Raw genomic sequence first — 20,253 nt, 5'->3', positions numbered from 1 at the left:
TGGTAGCTTTCATGACAGAACTGTTGTTTCTTTTCCTTTAGAGTTGAATTGCAGAGCTCCTTTTGACAAGGTTATTCTGATTTAGGCATGCCAAAATGGACAAAACCCTGAGGATGCAGAAGATTACTCTCAGGAATTTATATGCAATCTCCCCACCTCCTGCCCTGAGAGTCAGATAAGGGTAAGAACCAAACAAAACATTCTTAAGGGGGAAGGGAGAGACCAAGAAGTGGTCATGACCTTCCTCTCAGAATATATTTCTATCTGAGCTCTTTTCTGCCAAATCTTGGGGGATTTGTTTTAAAAAAGACAGATTATCTTTCTTTACTTGAGCATCACTGAACCTTTGCACTGATTCTGAGCATGACTATGGTAATACAGGCCAACCCATAGTCTAAATTAAAAGTGCTACATACAAGTTATTATTTCTGTTGTTCTTAATCAATGAGGACCACAGCTTCCAACTCAAATGCTATCTGCATTATTTTATCCTTATTGTTTTGTTCGTTTGTTTTACAGAAGTGGTTCACTAATAAAAAAGGAAAACACCTCTGTAAGTTTGGGGCAGAGGAAAACTGGAGATAAAATACCTCTAAAAAACAAAATCAGTCAAAGGTAGAAATGAAGTTTAAAACCCGTTTATTGCTTACAAACTGCAGTCCAGGGCTATCTCTCTCCTCTGTTCCTGAAGAAGCAAGCAAGCAAGCAAGGCCTCTCTTTAAACTCTCAGGTTCAGACACGCATTAGGTTGCCCACGTAATTACCCACTGACATGGAGATGAACTTCTCTTTACCCCTGAGGATATGCAAATGCACTGAAGCCAGGCAAGATACTCTGGAAATGTTACAATTTTACCCACAGGCCATCCCTCCAGAATCTTGCCTTACAATCCACTAATTCCTCTTCTTCCACAATGGTCCCTAGGTGAGAAAACTGGAGCATTGTGACCAGACTAATGACATAACAATAGCAACGGCAATAAAATTATGACAATCCTCAAGCCAGAGGATTCAGCTAGTTCAAGTCTTATGCTGATTAAGACCATAGCTCGTCCATTCCATAGGCAGGCAGTAGCCGAGGGTTCAGAGCAATCATCGTGCAGCAGCTGCAGCCAGGAGATGCATTCAGGCCACAAGGACTGTGGGAGAAAATAACCTTAAGGGAGATAAGATACGTGTTTTAATGATACCAGCATAGGCAAATCTTGTCCATCAGGTAAGCTACATACAAGAGAGTGGGCTTGTGATAAAACAGTGGCAGGAATGGGATATCATCCTGGTCTAGTGTACCAGACTTTCACTCCCCTCCCTGTGGGAGTTACAGTGGGTAGATGTATAGGGCTAAAGGAGGTACATGCGCTGGCCATAAAGATAAAACAAAACTTCCCCGCAAGATGCTCTTACCTCCAGGATGTTCAGGTACACTACTGTGACCATTGGGGGCCATTCAGCTGTTACTCCAGGAATATACACGAGACCTTCCAGGCCTTTACCCCAAGGTGCCAGAAGGGCCAGCCATTGCTGGTCCAGGTGTCAAAATGTCTGGGGCCAGGTCCATTCAAGAGTGTCTCCAGGGCTTAATGCAGTTGGAGGTGGCAGCAGGATGTTGCTCTGCTGACCATATCCTGGTTTCCATAGCTCTTCTTTGGTTTGGATGTACAATTGTATAGGAGAGGCTGCAAGGTGTGTGAGCATATCCACAGGGCTCAAAGCTTCTTTACGTGGCTTCTCATTCAAATGCCGCAGCACCATCCGTAGGCAAACTCACCAACCCTGTACACTATTAGTGTCCGACTTCAGGCCTGATTTCAACAAACCATTGTATATCTCTATCATGCCTGCCCCGGTAGGATTATATGGTACATGAAATTTCCACTTTATTCCTAATTGCTGCACCCATCCTTGTAATGCATGTCCAGTAAAGTAGGTGCCTTGGTCACTCTCAGTCACCTGCAGCTGGCCAAAGGCTGCAAAGAGATGCTCCAGGCCCCTCTTGGTGGTTTGCTGATCTACACATGTAGGAAAAGCAACCAATAGTCCAGTTGCCATGTCCACACAAGTCATGGCATACTGATATCCTTCTGATACAGGCAGAGGCCCAATGTAGTCTATTTTCCACATGACAAGGGGTATTGGTCCCCTTACTATTGTCCCATGTTGCTGTGGGACTCAGTGTAACTCCCACTTAGAGCAAATAGGCACTCCTTCAGGGTTCTGCTGACTTCTTCAAAGATCAATGGCAAGCCCCACCCACAGGCTACAGTCACATTGTCTTGCCCTGCATGCAACAAACAGTGGTGTAGCCATTGGGTCACATCAGAGGCAGGCTTTCCTTCTAGTCAGAGCACTTGGGCCAGTGTGTCTGCCTCATTATTCCCTGGGGATGCCAAAGGCAAATGGCCAGTCACATGATATACAATAACTGTCTTAGTCTGACCAGAGGCCCATAGGTCTTGCCACAGCTCTTATCCCCAAAGGGGCTTGTGACCAACTATCCACTTGGCGTAATACCCTGTTGGTAGCCACAGGGTCAAGCCCCGATAGATGGCCCATCTGTCAGTGCAGACAACTATGGGGGAAGGGCTCCTGGGTGATCATGAGCCATACTGCCTGCAACTCAGCCCATTGACTGCTCTTCCCCTCTCCATCTTCCATTCATATTGTCTCAGTCTTAGGATAGAAAACCACAACCCTCCACTTTGGGGGCTGCCCATGACTAGAGTCATCTTTGTACCAAGCATCTTCAGGTTATAGGGGTTTTTACATCCTGGTAAGGACTCTCAGCTACCAATGGCTCAAGGAAAGTTCTTCCTGCTTTCCACTGGTATAAGTCACTGGCCCCAATAAATGTTGGCATTCTCTACTTAAGGGACTAGTAGAGAGGGTGCTGTGCTGCTGGAAATATATGCCCCACTTGACTAATGTAGGTGTCTGTGCCATGCCACTCCATGGCCTTTGGGTCTAGTCTCACACCCAGCCCACCATGGGATAGGTGGTTATTATCTTAGTTGGAGCTGTTCCAGCAATGGACTCCACTCCATAGCCAGCAAGGGGTGGTACACAGCAGCCTGTTGCTTCTTTATCAAGGTGTACTGGACCTCTGCTCCTTTCCATAGTTGTGACCAGAATCCAATAGGTTGGTGTGTCCATTCAAGCCGCTGCCAAAGACCCCATCCATAACCATCTTCAGTTACATGAACATCTAGTTCACAGGGCCTTGATGAGTCCATTACATTTAAGGTTTGTATGACCTTGACTGCCCACTTGACAGCAGTAAAAGCAGCTGCACATGTCTCAATCCAGTCCCACCTGATGCCCTTTTGTACCAACTGGTATAAGGGCTTCAGAATTTGTGCCAAGTGTGGGCTAAACACTCTCCAGTAGCCCAAAAGACCCAAAAACTCTTATAATGCTGCCACAGTAGGTGTGGGTAAAGCCTGTACCTTGTCTATAACTGCTTCAGGAACAACTTTAGTTTTACCTGACTAGACAAACCCTAAGAATTTCAAAGACAAATCAGGTCCCTGAACCTTGGTGCTGTTCACAGCCCATTCTTTTTTCTATAGGTGTTGCAACAGTCTAGGAACTGCCCCTTCTAAATTTGAAAGAGAATCAGATGTGAGCATAATGTCATCAATGTAGTGATACAACCACATTGTTTGCAGTTTCCTCCATGTGGCCAAGTCCTGGGCTACAAGTCCATGACAGGTGGTGGGACTGTGGAGGTATCCCTATGGAAGGACAGTGAATGTCCACTGCCAGCCTTCCCATGTGAAGGTAAACTGTTCCTGACTTTCCTGTGCTATGTCAATAGAGAAGAAAGCATTAGCAAAGTCTATTACATAATGATACGTTCCCAGCTCATGGCTGAGGGTGTCCAGAATGTCTACTATAGAGGGGACAGCAGTATACAAAGGGAATGTGACTTTATTCAGTTCCCTGTAGTCTACAGTCATACTTGAGGAGCGATTTGGCTTTCTCACTGGCCACACTGGGGAATTAAAAGGACTATGAGTGGGCTTTATGATGCCCAACCTCTTCAGCTCCTATAGAGTTTCTCCAATTTCCTTGTGCCCCCAGGCAATTTATACTGCTTAATATTTGTCATCTGCTGAGGCACAGGCAGAGCTACAGGTGGGTGCTTAGCCTGTCCCATCAGAACTGACTTTACCACACGTACCTTCAGTTGGAACTCTCCTGCAGTGGTCTGTAACAACACATTCTGTGGGATATCTACCCCAAAATATATTCAGGAATGGGAGAAATGTATACGGTATACTCCTTTGGGGGTAAACGCCCTACCTCCCAATGAGATTTGGGCTTTCTTCCCTCTAATTGCCTTACTCCCATAGCCATCTATCACAGTAGGGATCCCAGGGAAATGCTCAGGGTTGCCATGAATCAGAGAACACTCAGCTCCTGTGTCCACCAGCACCAGGACACATTGTACATTCACAGGGGACCAATGAATTGCTAATTCTACATGTGGCCTCTGGTCCCCACCATGTCCCCCAGGGTGGGGACTTCGACTCCCACCCCCAGTCGAACCATGATGCCCAGTCATCCTCGTGTGGGGGTGAGGGCTCAGGCAAATCCTGAGTACTGTCTCCCATGAAGTTTTGCAGGGACACAGGCTGGGCATGAGGCCATGACTCTGGCTTCCATGTCCTGGACCTCAGCAGCTGGAACTGCTGCTCTGGCTTTAATTGGTGCCACAGTTCTAACAATATTCTATTGGGCTGCCCATTAAGTTTTTCTTTCACTACCCTGGCCTTTATCAAATCAACCCACATCTGGGTCCTTGAGACCTTCATGGGCCTTTTGCACTTTTTTCATTCGTGGCCCATACTTCCTTCTGTGCCCTTATTGTTTCAACCTCCCTCAGATCTGCTAAGGTATGAGTAGCCTCACTTATGGGTTGCCCTAGGTGGGGGGCAAGAGTATTCACTAGGGACCCAAAGAGAGATGTGGGAGCTGTATGCAGCACCATTCCTATAGTGAACAGTGCCTCATCATGGCCCTGGGAGTCCATACTATAGATGATATTTTTCATACCCAATTCCCGCAGTACCTTTTGGAGCTCTGCATATGTTTCCAACTACTGGAAAAACATAGTCAATCACCCTGATTAGGCCAAAATATTCCAATGGCAGCTGTCAGCCATTCCAGGAGTGTCTGATCCCCTGAGGCATGATGAGCATTTTGCAACCGTTGCTGGAGGGAAGGGTGAGTGGTCAGGGAAGCTGTTCTACTCATCTCAGCACCCGACACAACAATGTTTTCCACCCCCATATCCCAGAGACGTAAAAGCCATGTAGGCAGAGATTCCGATGCCCTCTGCCTATACTGGACGCTCATGTACACCAGCTCATCCTGGGTATAGGGGCGGAGCATGGAGTGCTCCACAACCTGGGGAGGGGGCTGCTCCTCCCCCTGAGGAGCCTGTGGTTGTTTTGTTTTTATTTTCTTAATTACAGCTGGGCAGGCCTTTAAAACAGCAGAAGATGGTACCTCTGGCGGTGGCCTGGGTAGCAGATCTGCCAGTGGCCCCGCCTCCTCCTCTTCTCCTTTGGGCTTCTCCACCAGTGGCTCCTCCTCCACCATTTCTGGGGCTGAAGGCACTACTCTTTCTTCCCCCTCCCCCATGGAATCCTCCAGTGCAGCTTTTCCTGCTGTCTCCCGGCTCGCCGCTGCTAAGGAATCTTCTAGGAACATGAACTGTCTTTTTAGTAACTGTCTCTCTTCTTGAACAGCATCCCATAGGTTATTGGCGAGCTCCTGCAAGGAATGCTGAAGTGTGTCTCTCTCCTGCCTAAGTCCCTCTCTCTCCTTGCTAACCCTCTCAATAATCCTCTCTTTCTCCTGTATAACATTTTCCAGTATCTCGATGAAAAGAGACCCTACAATGCCAGCTGCTACACGGCCCCCTAAGGTCTCCAGGCAGTCTTCCAACTCATGGAGTGCTAATTCTGCAGCTTTTGGTGTTTCGAGCCTTCCCCAGTTCCGGGAAGGCCCCATTCCTCTAGGAGGTACTTTACGTTAGACCAGCTCCCCACTAGGGGATCCCAACTTGGAAACCCCACAGCTGGGGGGATAATAACAGGTGAAGCGGCACCCTCTGCCACTGCATCCACTGGGGTCTCACCACCATCCACAGGAGCAGCCCTCCCAAAGGCCGCACCCATTATGACAGATTTTGGGTTCAGAGGCACCTTGCCAACTGCCGCCAGATGTAAGTCCGGGGAGGGGAAATCCTGGGGCAAAATACCTCTAAAAACCGAAATCAGTCAAAGGGAGAAATAAAGTTTAAAACCCATTTATTGCTTACAAACTGCAGTCCGGGGCTGTCTTTCTTCTCTTCTCTGGAAGAAGCAAGCAAGCAAGCTCCTTCCATTAAACTCTCAGGTTCAGGCACACCCTTGGTTGCCCAGGTAATCCCATTAACATGCAGATGATCTTATCTCCACCCCTGAGGATATGCAAATGCACTAAAGCCAGGCAAGATACTCTGGAAATGTTACAGTTTTACCCACAATCTCACAATGAAAGATACTAAAAGTCACTTCCCATAAGTTTAAACTTTATCTGCTTAAACTACAGATTATTCTGGGAAAAGATCTATAAATAACCTTGAGGTTTAGGAGTGCATGGGAATTTCAAGTTAATACAGAATGTGCTGTTTATTTTTTTGCTTCCAAATAAATTACTTTCTGTTTTGTTTATTGGATGACACATGGTTAACTGGTTTGGAACATTATGTAACATTAGGGAGACTTATTTTTTTGACACACTATGCAGATCCTGTCCATAGTATGCTTTAGCATATGTGATATTGTGATTTATAAGAAATACATGTTTGCTTTTTGTCCAATTTCTGGCACAGAACTCCTAAAACCCTTTGAATTTTCTAAGAGATGAAAGCGATAAGGATGTGTGTTGTGTTAATGTGGTGACTTTTGGACCTCATCTAAGGGTGGGGGCTGGTTGCCCAGGAACCAACCTTGTAAGAGGTTTGGAACTTTCAGTCCCGGCCCCGACGTCCCTTTGGGGAGGGGGGGAGGCTGAGGACTGAGTCAGTTGCCAGTGGCTAATTATTTCATCAGTCTTACCTATTAGATGAAACCTCCAAAGAAATCCAAAAGGACATGGTTCAGAGAGCCTCTGGGCTGGTGAACCTTTGGAGGCTGGGTGAATGGTGTGCCAGGAAAGGGCGTGGAAGCTCCATGCTCTTTCCCCATCCTTTGCCCAGTGCATCTCTTCCCTTTGACCGTTACTAAGTTATATCCTTTTATAATAACGTAATCTTGTAAGCAAAATGTTTCTCTATTCTGTGAGCCACTCTAGCAAATTTTACCCCAGGAGGAGTTCATGGGGCCATCTTATTTATAGCCAGTTAGCTAGAAGTCCCCATGACAACCTGGGCTTGCAACTTGTGCCTGAAGTGGGTTGGGGAGGCAGTCTTATGGGACTGAACCCTCAACCAGGAGAATCAGATGCTGTCTCTGGGTAGATAATGTCAGAACTCAGTTGAATCTTGGATTCCCTCCTGGTATGGGAGAATTGCATGTTGGTGTGGGACTGCCCCCACCACCCACACATTGGAATTGAGCATACCTGCAGCAAAAATAATTATATACAGGTAATTTGTCACCATGCATTTTATTTGAGAAAACCAAAATATATTTACTTATAAGACTTTTCAGAAAAACATTTTAAAACAACATAAGAAAAGAACTTGGAGACAAATGAAGATTTTGCAAATAGAATGAGAGTTTTTGAAAGATTAGATTATGAATAAGAATATATGACTGAGAAACTGCAGGAAAAAATGACAATTTTGAATTTGGAGTGGATTATCCAGTTTGTGGGTTTGTAAATTTCTATATCTGTTCTTTTATCTCTAGTCCCTGGTGCTCTCAGCATTGTTGCTTGCTAATAGCTTGATATTTTTTTGCTTGTATTTCACTTTTTTTTCTGGAAGAAAGTAGAGGAATTATCAAAATTAGTGAAAATATGTACAAAACAGTGTCATTTATAGAAACAAGTTAAAATCTGGGCCCCATGCCCTCTACTTTCTTGTCATTGCACACAAAGTATAAGTTAATGTCTCCCAAAGTCATAAACTAGCTATCCTAAATCCTAAACTCTAGCCAGAATCTTCCATCCATATCCATCCAAACATTTCTTTGCATTAGTAAATGCCCAGTCTACTCTAGATGAGAAATTTAACTTTATTGGCTAACAAAAAAATCATCTCCTCAATCACACTGGCATTTAAGAAACTGGGTTTGTCAAATATGCTAAGAATTCTGTTAAAATCTAAAATTTTTATAATTCCAGGATGTGTAGTAGATTTAAATTATCATAATGAGGATGTTGGGAGACAGAAAGGCTGGGTGTTCTTTCTGAGTGTTTCCTTCCTAATGACTTGAGAAACCTGAGATAATCCCACCAAGATCAGTGATCTGCCTTACTGTACCAGATTATAAGAATTTTGCATTTAAGACTATTGGATAAATACCATTACGATTACTAAAAGTGAGTTTACTCAGAATGCTAATTATATGCAAACAAGGGGCTAAGATATTAATGGAAGGGGAACTGCTTATTCATTTCTTCTGTTCTTTTTACTGAGAAACGAACTCTCATGTTAGCAAAACCAATCATTGTATACAGCAGCTTGACCTGTGCAGGTCCCAGACTCTTAAGAGAGATGCCTTGACATTATGTCTGCAGTGACTTTCTTTCCTGATAGTCATATCCATTTAAACTAATTTAACCTAATCAAATTTTATTTGATCTGCTCTATATTCCAGGCACTATGCTCAGTCCTTGAGATATAGTGGTAATTTTATTAGCCAGAGTTACAAAGAGATTTTTTTAAGAATTGGCTCATGTAATTATGGAGCTTGCCAAGTCCAAAATCTGTAGGCTAAGCCTGCAGGCTGGAGACCCAAGGAAGAGTTGCAGCTCTACTATGAAGGCTGTCTTCTGGCATAATTCTCCCTTCCTCCAGGAGGTCAGTCTTCTTCACTTAAGACCTTAGTAGGATGAGGTCCACTCACATTATGGAGGGTGTAGGGACCAACAGCAGGCTTCCCCAAAATCTGCCATTGTGACATGTAGATTATTTCTGAACTGAGAATAATCAAGGCCCAAAAGACTCAGAAAAAAACTTTAACCTCCTACCCCACCAACTGCATAAAAAGAATTAGATAGAAGACATGCTCCAGGAACACAGCTGTCACCATAGCTATATTGTAATATAAGCTAGGTTTGGTAGACAGGGAGGGATGTGGCTAAGTCTGTTGAAATTCCTCCTTGTGCCCCTCATTGTTTCTGGGTGGCCCACCAAATATTTTTTTATCAAACATTTACTCTCTTCATGTTCCTATGAATTACTTCTGTTGTTCTTTGAAGTCCCAGACCCCTACCCCCTTCTTCTTGGTTCAGGATGACATATATACTTCATTCTCACTGACTGTCTTTGGCACCCATGTCTATGGCTTCCCCATATGTACATAATTAAACTTTGTTTTGTTTTTCCTGTTAATATGTCTCATGTTAATTTAATTCTTAGACCAGCTAGAAGAAACTCGAGGTGTAGAAGGGAAATTTCTACCTCTCCAACAAGGGTGATCTGCTTTATTCCAAGTCTATTGATTAAAATATTAATCTCATTTAACCTTGACAGGGACATGTAAAATAATGCTTGACCAAATATCTGGGCACTGTGGCCAAGCCAAGCTTCTTGCCCAGAAGCTGTGTCTGGAGAGGTCTCTCTGCATACTAGGCAAAACCTCAGCCTATGGGGTGTGGGGTGCTCTTAACTCTGATAGAGAAATAATTCTCTATCAGGTTGAACAAGTGCCAGCAAGAAATGAATTAATTAAAGAGTAAAAGAAAATGTCAGCTGCTATGCAGGCAGGAAAGAGCAAAGAACAACAGAGGGAGAAAAGGGAAGTTCACTGGACTCCTGTTCAATGTAGAGCAAATCTCCTGCCAACTCCTAAAGCCAGAGTCACCTGGTGTCCAGTGTCTGCTTGATCTGCATGGTATAGGAGTTATATCCCTATCATCCCAGGATTTGGGGGAGCCACAGAGCACTGGATGGAGTGAGTTTATGTTCTGAGAACTTCTACTTCCTCACTGGTCTGAAATAAAACAGGGAAAGAGGAAAGGATTATGTTAGGACTAGAAAGCTGAGTGAAATAGCAAAGTACCGAAGCTATTTACCATTGGAAGTGGAGGTCCAGAGAGTTCTTGTCTTTATCATGAAAAAGAGTTTGGAAACAAGTGCAACAGGCTTATGTAAAAAGAAAGTTTATTTGGTAAGACAGTACACACTGCAATGGGAGTGTGGGCAACCTTGAGACAGTAAGAGCACTTAAGGGTTTAGGGTTTATAGGGTCTTTTGGGTAGGGGTCAACATAAAGTATGATGTATACAGGTGATTAATAATTCTTTTGAAGTTTTAACTTAAGAATAGGGTTATTTAGGTAACTGAGTTGATCTAGATCTCAATGTTCTTTATCCACATAGGTTTATTCACACTCCAGTGGTCTATATCTTGTTCTGGTTACAAAGTAACTTAGTTGATTAAGGGGCTGGAAGAAGAGGAAGAATAACATAAAGATTAAATTAAAGAAAAAGCTGGGCCAATTTTGAAGCCTAAATAAGTTTTACAATGGCATGACCCTTGTCCCATTTCCTTCCATCTGCTATCTGTTTCCCATTTCTGCTCTGTCATAAGTTGACACAAAATTGGGCCACACAGTAACCAATAATCTAGTAGGTAGTTAAGATGTAAAGAATCTAGTGGGTGAGAAAGACAAGCAATGTAAGAATAATACAGTGTAATAAGTGTTTTGATAAGGAGAAGCTAAGGGTACTAGGGGACCTCATCTATTTTCAGGGGAAAGAAAGCCTTGCTGGAAGAGGTGACATTTAAGCTCATCTGGACCCGCTTACATATAAACATTCCTGGGATGTGAGAGGGTAAGGAGAATGACAGCTGGGTAGATTGCTTGCTAGGCAAAGAAATAGCATGTCCAAACACCTGAGATGACAGACAAATTGGCTTATTTAGTGGAATGCAAATGCTGTTGTTGGAGCTTAGATTGCCAAGAAATAGACACAATGACCTAGAGAGATAAACTGGGGCCCAGTCATGAAAGGCCCTAAAGGCTATAGTAGGGGATTTTTAGGTCACTCTTCCTTGCCACTTCAGGTTGCTTCTCTCCCCAAGGAGTGCTGATACATTATTTGCCCTGTTACTTCTACCATCCAGGCAGAAGCTTCTTCGGTCCACTCCAGTGGGTGAGTACTGCCAACTGTCACGATCTCAACTCCAGTAAGACAAAAATCCAAACCCCAAGTCACCTGTTATATTCTAATCAGCTAAAGGAACTCATATGGTTGCAAACTAGCTAAGAGAGCCACATGTAATTCTTGACAGGTCTCTCCAAAAGTTATGTCCCCAAAGATGTCAAATACCCAGCCAGAGAACCAAAGACAAATGAACTTTCATCAAAATGCTTTTCATGTCTCACTAAATTGTTCTTTCTGGATGAGTATTTAATAGTTTATCCGATGAATTAATAGAGGATAAAAAGAGGATCCCTCATTCAACCACTGCTTACTAACACTTCTCTATCAAGGCTCAAGTCTGCTAAATGCTGGAAAATGAAGAGCTGGAAAATACAGCTCAATTTCTGCCTGGAGGGAGCTTAGGATTGTAGGCAAAGACAACCTATGCTAACTACAGAGGGACATGTCTGGGATTTGGAGGCAGGCTTCTGTTCCACACATTTCTCCTCTGTCTACTAACCAAGGAACTTTCGGCATGACTTCAGCTTTCTTTTCCTATGAAATGAGGATTATAAAATCATCTTGCATAGATTTTTGTCAATTAGGAAAAGTATTTAACAGTTGTAGCTAGCAGAGTGCTTGGCACAAAGGTGCTCCTGCTGTTGATGATGATATTGCACAGAAAAGACAAAGGAAAATTATTATTTCTAACAGTGAGGAACATGGGGCATTTATTCTTTGTGCAGAACTTTGAAAGGTGAGTAAGAATGGAAAGTCTTAGGACATGATCTTTCCTGAGCTACCTGATTAAACACAAGGGCAGTATCAGAAAGTTCAAGATGTTTGACCAGGGGCAAATTCTCAAATGAGCATAGTTCTCAGGGAAAATGTAAAGCTCCATGGGAAGGTGTTGCAACAGGAGAGGTGAGAGCCATTGAGGACGCAATCCAGGACATTGGCATATTCATTTCTTATGCTTAGACTTCTGTCCAAGCTTTTAAGTCTAGGAATAAAGGGAAAGGTTGTGGGGATACCCATCCACGTCTTCGGCATTTAATGTCATTTTAAAAATTAAAATGTCATTTGTCAAATGAAAGTCTGACTCTCTAATCATAATGTACCATTAAATGCAAAGCCTAACCATCTACACACTGAATTGTCTTAGTTTTGTCACTTTGTTAAAAGCTTTCATTATCTTAAAAAAAATGGTTTCAAGTATTAGATTCAACTTAAACAGTACATACAAATCAATTCCTTTAAAAAGAGCTTTGTTAAAACTTTTGTATTCTAATTTACTTTTTTCAGGAGTTTTGGACTTTTACAGAAATGTAGCATGATAATATTTACAATACCTAAATACCCATCATATTTGTAGTTAAGTTTTAGTGTTAGGCAGGAAGACAGATATAAGAAGGATGAAAAGAGGGTGGGGCCCACTAAGAACTCAGGGAGTTGATCAGATAAGGCCAGAGAGCCAGAGATAACTCAGAGGATTAATGAAATGAAGGCACAAGGACCAAGAGTGACTTGAAGGGCACAGGCACTCCCCAGATAACAAAAATTCCCCAGGTAAAAATGTCAGAGTGCAGCCCATGTCTTCAGTCCTCCAATCAGATCGAGCTCCCAGGGCCAAAGAATGTCAGTCAAGGACTTCTCTGTCCTGCCAAAAACGCTATAAAAGCAGCCTGCCTTTGTCTGCCTTAGCTCTAGCCCTCTCTTCCCTTGGAGTGTGTTCAAATAAAACTTTCAGTCTGTGCCTCTACTTTTCAATTCTTTGTTGCAGTGGGGATAAAAACTGAGAAGAATGAACTCAACCCCCAATGTCAGGTGGTAATTATGTAGACTAGGTATTTTATAAGAGAAGGTCATATTATTGGAAATTTATCAGTTGAGATGATGCTGATTTTATATTTTTATGAATTAGCATCCATTTTCTTAAACTCCTACATTTAACTTTCACTGCATGCTTTTCTTTAGATTTCCGAGGAAAAAACTTGGAAGTTTTAACAAATACGTGATATTTAAGCCTGTTTGTAAAATATATGTATGCCATGCTAAACATATGTTGTTCTCCAATTTGTGTTTTTCTTTTTGTCTTTGTGCATAATTGAATGTTCTTTTATGATCCAATGTAGACTTTTTATTTATAATTACATTGTTGTTAAAGAAAGAACTTAATAATTGCCTTTACCTGCCTTTTAAGTCAAGTTTTAAAAAAATACTATTTCAATAAACTCTGGAGTCCTGTAGGACTTAATGATAATAGTAAACACAATATATTGACGACAATAACCAATAGGTCCCTAAATGTATATATTGGTTTGATTCTTCTAGAATCAATATAGCTACAGTAACAGAGTATACATATTTGTAGAGGAAGGTTCTGCAGAAATATCTACACTTGGTAAATGAGAACCAGGAGGTCAAAGGGCTTGGCCTAAGAGCTGGCATTCCTTTTAATGTTCCCCAACTAGGTGTCATAGGTCTTGCATGAAATTTTAAATGATCCATGCACTGTACACCTGCTGAAGCTGTGACCTCTGATCTTAGAATGCATTGTTCAGTAGGAGAAGCCTAGGAAGGCTAAACCGTGGAGAGGCTGTGCAGACTGGCGGTGGTTCAGCACAGAGGCTGGATAACAAATGTCAACCGGTAAATTATTTTAGCCTCATTCTGCTCATATTCTTATATTTTTATCTTTCTCCCTCTTGACACCTTCTGCATGTAGGAAATCTACTCAAGCATCACTTCCCTAGGGAAACTGTCCCTGCATAAACATCCATCTAGTAGGAGGCCTTCATTATAGACATCCATAAAACATTGTATTTCTTTCCTTCAGAATGTTTATCACCAAACATTAAATTTCATAAGATTAGAACCAATTCTGACTATCCCTACTAGGTTTATGGTAGGACATGACTAATATTTGCCAAGGAAATGAATGAATGAGCTACCTAGGTTATAGATCTAGGTTCTAAATAGCATTTAGAGTTCTATCTCCCCTCCCAGAATTTAAGCATGCTAGAAGGGCTGCTTGTTTTTCTCACTATCGCATCCTTTGTGTTTTGCATAGTTTCCAGTGGTGTGCTGAATGCTGGACACCTTCCGTGAGCTTAAAATTCACTGAGACAGTAATACAGATGCTACAAAATATAGTAGACCTCCATTTTACTAAGAAATAAATGGAAGCTTGTGAGAGGCAAGGACCCGCAGTCATTTAGAAGAACTGGGATGAATGGATGCCAAAAGGCTTAAGGAGAAAAGAGGGGGAAAAGAAGGGAGGAAGGATTACAATGACTATAATTAAATCTGCTGTGGCCTGAAATAGGTAGTATTTCTTCTGAATTACAGAACTTTTCTCTGAATTCCTAGTGATTTGCAACTCCACTGCTTGGTGCTATAGCCACCCACCACAACAGCTATAGAGCCCTTGAAATGTAGCTGGTCTGAATTCAAATGAGCTGTTAAGTATAAAATGCACATTGGATTTCGAAGACAGAATGGGAGAAAAAAGAATGTAAAATACCTCATCATTAATATGTATTAATTAATTGCTAAAATGCTAATATTTGGGAAAATAGGGTTAAATAAAATATATCATTACATTTATTTAAATGTACTAGAAGCCCTCTTCTCTGATCTTGTTTGTACTCATTGTTAATTGAGCAAAAGTGTTCAATGAACTGGAGAAGGCCTAGTAACATACTAGCCATGGGTGAACAGAAAATTTAGGAATGAAGAATGTGCATACAGGTTAATCAGATGAGTGAATTAAGTGAATATTGGTCAAGAAAACATCAAACCCAAATAAACAAGATGACACCACGTGCTATAAAGAAACACAGTTGTTAAGGTGCAAAGTACCTAGTGGACCACATTGAGTTGATGAGTATTTGGCTACTGGTAACTTGGTGAAAATGGCTATTTCAGTGAGGTAGGAATAAAAGCAAGAACTTTGAGGTAGAGGGAAGAAGCTGAGCAAAGATTCAGCAAAGTAATTTTGGAATATTTATGGAGAACTGTGACTCATGTGGCTTGAGTGAAGAGTTTCAGCAGTGGACTAGAGTAAGCTCTTACTCATAAAATCTTGTTATATTTGGTATATACAGCCCAACAAAATAGTCACTTATTTCACATAGAAATTTAGCATCAGTTTACTTTACCAGAAGAAATGGGCCCAACATATGCTAGAGAGTAATGATGAGAAGGTAACTGACTGCTAGCTTTGTAGACTCTTTTAGTAAGTGTATTATTTTAATTGAAGTATAGTTGATATACAATATAATATTGGTTTCAAGTATACTACACAGTGGGTTAACAGTTACACACCTTAATAAATCCTTGCCCCAACTAGTGCAGTTACTATCTGTCAACATAGAAGCTGTTACAGAACCACTGACTATATTCTCCATGCTGCACTTGTATCCTTGTGACAAATTTATGATAGAGATTTTTGTTCCCCTTTATCCCCCTCACCCTCCTCATGTACCCACCTACCTGGAAACCAACAGTCACTTTTCAGTGTTTCTGTGTCTAGTGCTGCTGCTTTGATTTTGTTTTGTTTTGCTTTATGTATATTTTATTTTTTTTAATGCAGCCTTGTTTGAAGCTGACCACATGTTATATATAAGACTACAAGCACTTCAGGACCAGCCTCAGTATTCATTTTCCTGCTTTTATGACCACCAAGACCAGTGTTCAGATTTGATGGGAAAGAGAACCAGAGGGTAGTTTTGTTTTGTTTTTACATTCCACATATAAGTGAAATCAAATGGCATTTGTCTTTCTCCTATTGGCTTATTTCATTTAGCAAAATACCCCCTATGTCCATCCATGTTGTTGCAAATGGCAGGATTTCAATCTTTTTTATGGCTGAATAATAGTCCATTGTGTGTATGTACCATATCTTCTTTATCCTTTCAACTGTTGATGGACACTTTGATTGCCTCCATATCTTGGCTATCGTAAATAATGTGGCAATAAATATAGGGTTGCATATATTTTTTGAATCAGAGATTTGGTTTTCTATGGCTAAATTCCTAGAAGTGGATTACTGGATTGAATGGAATTTCTATTTTTAGCTTTTTGAGGAACCTCCATACAGCTTTCCACAGTGGCTGCACTGATTTACAGTCCCACCAACAGTGTAGGAGAGTTTCCTTTTCTCCACATTCTTGCCAACACTTGTTATTTCTTGTCTTTTGGATAGTGGCCATTTAAACTGATGTGAGGTGATATCTCATTGTGACTTGGATTTGCATTTCCTGATGATTAACGATGTGGAGAATCTTTTCATGTGCCTGTTGGTCATCCATATCTCTTCTTTGGCAAGATGTCTCTTCAGGTCTTCCACCCATTTTTTAATCAGGTTATTTGTTTTCTTTTTGGTGTTCAGGTATACATGTTCTTTATATGTATTTATATATATATTGTTAACCCCTTATAGGATAAATCATTTACAAATATTCTCCCATGTTGTAGGCTTTCTGTTCTGCTGATGGCATCCTTTGCTGTACAGAAACTTCTTAGTTTGGTATAGTCACACTTGTTAATTTTTTATTTGTTTCTCTTGCCTGGGGAGATGTCTCCAGAAGAAAATTGCTCATGCTTATGTTCAAGAGATTTTGCTTATGTTTTCTTCTAAGAGTTTTATGGTTTCATGTCTTATATTTAGGTCTTTAACCTATCTTGAATTTAATTTCATATATGGAGGTAGAGAGTAATCAAGTTTCATTCTCTTGCATGTAGCTGTCCTGTTTTCCCAACACCAGTTATTGAAGAGGCTGTTATTTCCCCATTGTATATTTATGGCTCCTTTATCATATATTAATTGACCATATATGCGTGGGTTTATTTTTGGACTCCTTATTTTGTTCCATTGGTCTGTGGTCTGTTCTTGTGCCAGTACCATACTGTTCTGATTACTGTGGCTTTGTAGTAGAGCTTGAAGTCAGGGAGCATAATCCTCCCAGCTTTGTTCTTTTTTATCAGTATGGCTTTGGCTGTTTGGGGTCTTTTGTGATTCATATGAATTTTAGGATTATTTGCCCCAGTCCATTGAAAAATGCCATTGGTATTTTGATAGACATTGCACTGAATCTGTAAATTGCTTTGGTCAGGATGGCCATTTTGACAATATTAATATTTCCTATCCATGAGCATGGAATAGATTTCAATTTCTTTGTGTCTTCTTTAATTTTTCTCGTCAGTGTCTTATAGTTTTCAGAGTACAGGTCTTTTGCCTCCTTGGTTAGGTTTATTCCTAGGTATTTTATTCTTTTTTGGTACAATTGTAAGTGGAATTGTCTTCCTGATTTCCCTCTCTGGTGATTTATTGTTAGTATATAGGAATGCAACAGATTATTGTGTATTAATTTTATATCCTGCAGCTTTGCTGAATCCAGTTATTAGTTCAAATAGTTTTTTGGAGGAATCTTTAGGGTTTTCTGTGTAGAGTAGCATGTCATCTTCAAATAGTGACAATTTTACTTCTTCATTACCGACAATTTTATTTCATTACCAATTTGGATGGCTTTTATCTCTTTATCTTGTCTGTTTGCTGTAGATAGGACTTCCAGCACTATGCTGAATAAAAGTGGCAAGTGGGCATCCTTGTCTTGTTTCTGATTTTTGCCATTGAGTATGATGTTTGCTGTGGGTTTGTTGTATATGGCCTTATTATATTGAAGTATGTTTCCTATTACTCATTTTGTTCAAAGATTTTTATATCATGAATGGATGTTGACTTTTGCCAAATGCTTTTCAAGCTTCTATTGAGATGATCATATGGTTTTTTAATTCTTCCTTTTGTTAATGTGGTATATCATCCTTGCATTGATGGAATAAATCCCACTTGGTCATGATGGATGATCCTTTTGATGTATTTTTAAATTCATCTTGCTAATATTTTGTTGAGGATTTTTTTGTAAGTTCATCAGGGATATTGGTCGATATTTTCTTTTTCATAGTGTCTTCATTTGGTTTTGGTATTAGAGGGATGCGAACCTCATAGAATGAATTTGGAAGTATTCCCTCCTCTTCCACTTTTTGGAATGATTTAATAAGGATGGGTATTAGCTCTTCTTTAATTATTTGGTAGAATATAGCTGTGAAGCCATCTGGTCCTGGAAAGCTGTTTGTTGGGAGTTTTTTATTACCAATTCAATTTCATTGCTGGTAATTAGTCCATTCGGATTTTCTGTGTCTTCTTTAGTCAATCTTGTAAGGTCATACTTTTTTAGGAATTTGTCTTTTTCTCTAGGTTTTCCAATTTGTTGGTATATAATTTTTCATAGAATTCACTAGTAATCTTTTGCATTTCTGTGGTGTCAGTTGTAACTTCTTTTTCATTTCTGATTTTTTTTATTTGTGTCTGCTCTCTCTCCTTTTTTTCAATAAGTCCAGCTAGGGGTTTGTCTAGTTTTTAAAAATCTTCTCAAAGAACAGGCTTTTCATTTCATTGATTTTTTATATTGTTTTATTCTTCTCTATTCTATTATATCTGCTCTGATCCTTATTATGTCCCTCCTACTAACTATGGGTTTCATTTGTTCTTTTCTAGTTTCTTTAGTTTTGAGTTTAGACTTTTCATTTGGGATTGTTCTTGTTTCTTAAGGTAGGTCTATATTGCTACTTCCTTCTTAGAACTGCTTTTGCAGCCTCACACATATTTTGAATTGTTGTATTTTTGTTTTCATTTCTCTCCATGCATTCATTGCTTGATTTCTTTTTTGATTTTTTCATTAACCCATTGACTATTTAGAATCTTCATGTTTATCCTCCATGTATTTGTGGGGATTTTTGTTTTCTTCATGCAATTTATTTCTAGTTTCATACCATCGTGATCTGAAAGGATGCTTGATAAAATTCCAATCTTCCTATATTTATTGAGGCTCCTTTTGTGTCCTAATATATGATCTATTCTATATTTTTTATATGTGTACTTGAGTATCTCCTGGTGCTTTTGAGTGGAATGTTCTGTAGTATATGTTAAGTTCATTTGATCTAACATGTTGTTCAATGTGTCTGTTTTCCTTATTTATTTTCTGTCTAGATCTATCCATTCATCTATGTGAGTTGTTAAAATCTTTTTATTCTATTGCTGTCTATTTCTCCCTTTAGTTCTGTTAGTATTTGTTTTACATATTTAGGTGCTTCTATGTTAGGTACATAGATATTTAGAATTGTTAGATTCTCTTGTTGGACTAATCCCTCTATCATTATGTAATGCCCTTCTTTGTCTCTTGTTACTTTCTTTGTTTTGAAATCTATTTTATCTGTTATAAGTACTGCTACTCCTGCTTTTTTCTCCCTACTATTTGCATGAAATATCTTTTTCCATCCCTTCACTTTCAGTATGTGTATTTCTTTAGGTCTGAAATGAGTCCTTTATAGGTAGCATATAGGTGGATCTTGTTTCTTATCCATTCTTCCACCGTATGTCTTTTGATTAGGGCATTCAATCTATTTACATTTAAGGTAATTATTGATAGGTATGTACTTAACTGCCATTTTATGAATTGTTTTCTGGTTGTTTTTGTAGTTCTTCAGTGTTCTTTCTTCCTCTCTTTTACTCTCTTTTTGTTATTTGTTGGTTTTCTTTAGTGTTATGTTTGGATTTCTTTAAAGTTTTTTGTGTATCGATTACAGTTTGCGATTTTCATAAGGTTCATAGATAGTTTTGTAAATATATAGCAGCCTGTATTTAGTTGATGCACATTCTATTTTGAACAGTCTTAAAGTACTTTTTAAAAATTCTTCTTCCTCATCCATACTTTATGTATTAGATGTCATAATCTACATTTTTTGTGTATCCCATGACTATTTTGTATATGGTTGTTTTTACTACTTTTGTCTTTTTAATTTTATACTTCCTTAATAAGTAATTGGTCTACTCCTATTCCTATAGATGAAAAATATTTATGTTTAAGAACCTTCCCATCT

General features: G+C 40.1%; 1 non-coding gene across 1 annotated transcript; it reads right to left on the bottom strand.

Moving 5' to 3' along the window:
• Nucleotides 1–15,907: 15,907 nt before the first annotated feature.
• On the bottom strand, nt 15,908–16,039 carry LOC118968613 (small nucleolar RNA SNORA61). Its single transcript, XR_005056349.2, has one exon. It is a non-coding gene; the product is annotated as a small nucleolar RNA SNORA61 (small nucleolar RNA).
• Nucleotides 16,040–20,253: the final 4,214 nt, after the last annotated feature.

This window comes from Manis javanica, chromosome 10, assembly GCF_040802235.1.
Source record: "Manis javanica isolate MJ-LG chromosome 10, MJ_LKY, whole genome shotgun sequence".
NCBI classification, from domain to species: Eukaryota; Metazoa; Chordata; class Mammalia; order Pholidota; family Manidae; genus Manis; species Manis javanica.
Note: the sequence above shows the minus strand (reverse complement) of the source record. Positions and strands in the feature narration are given on the sequence as shown.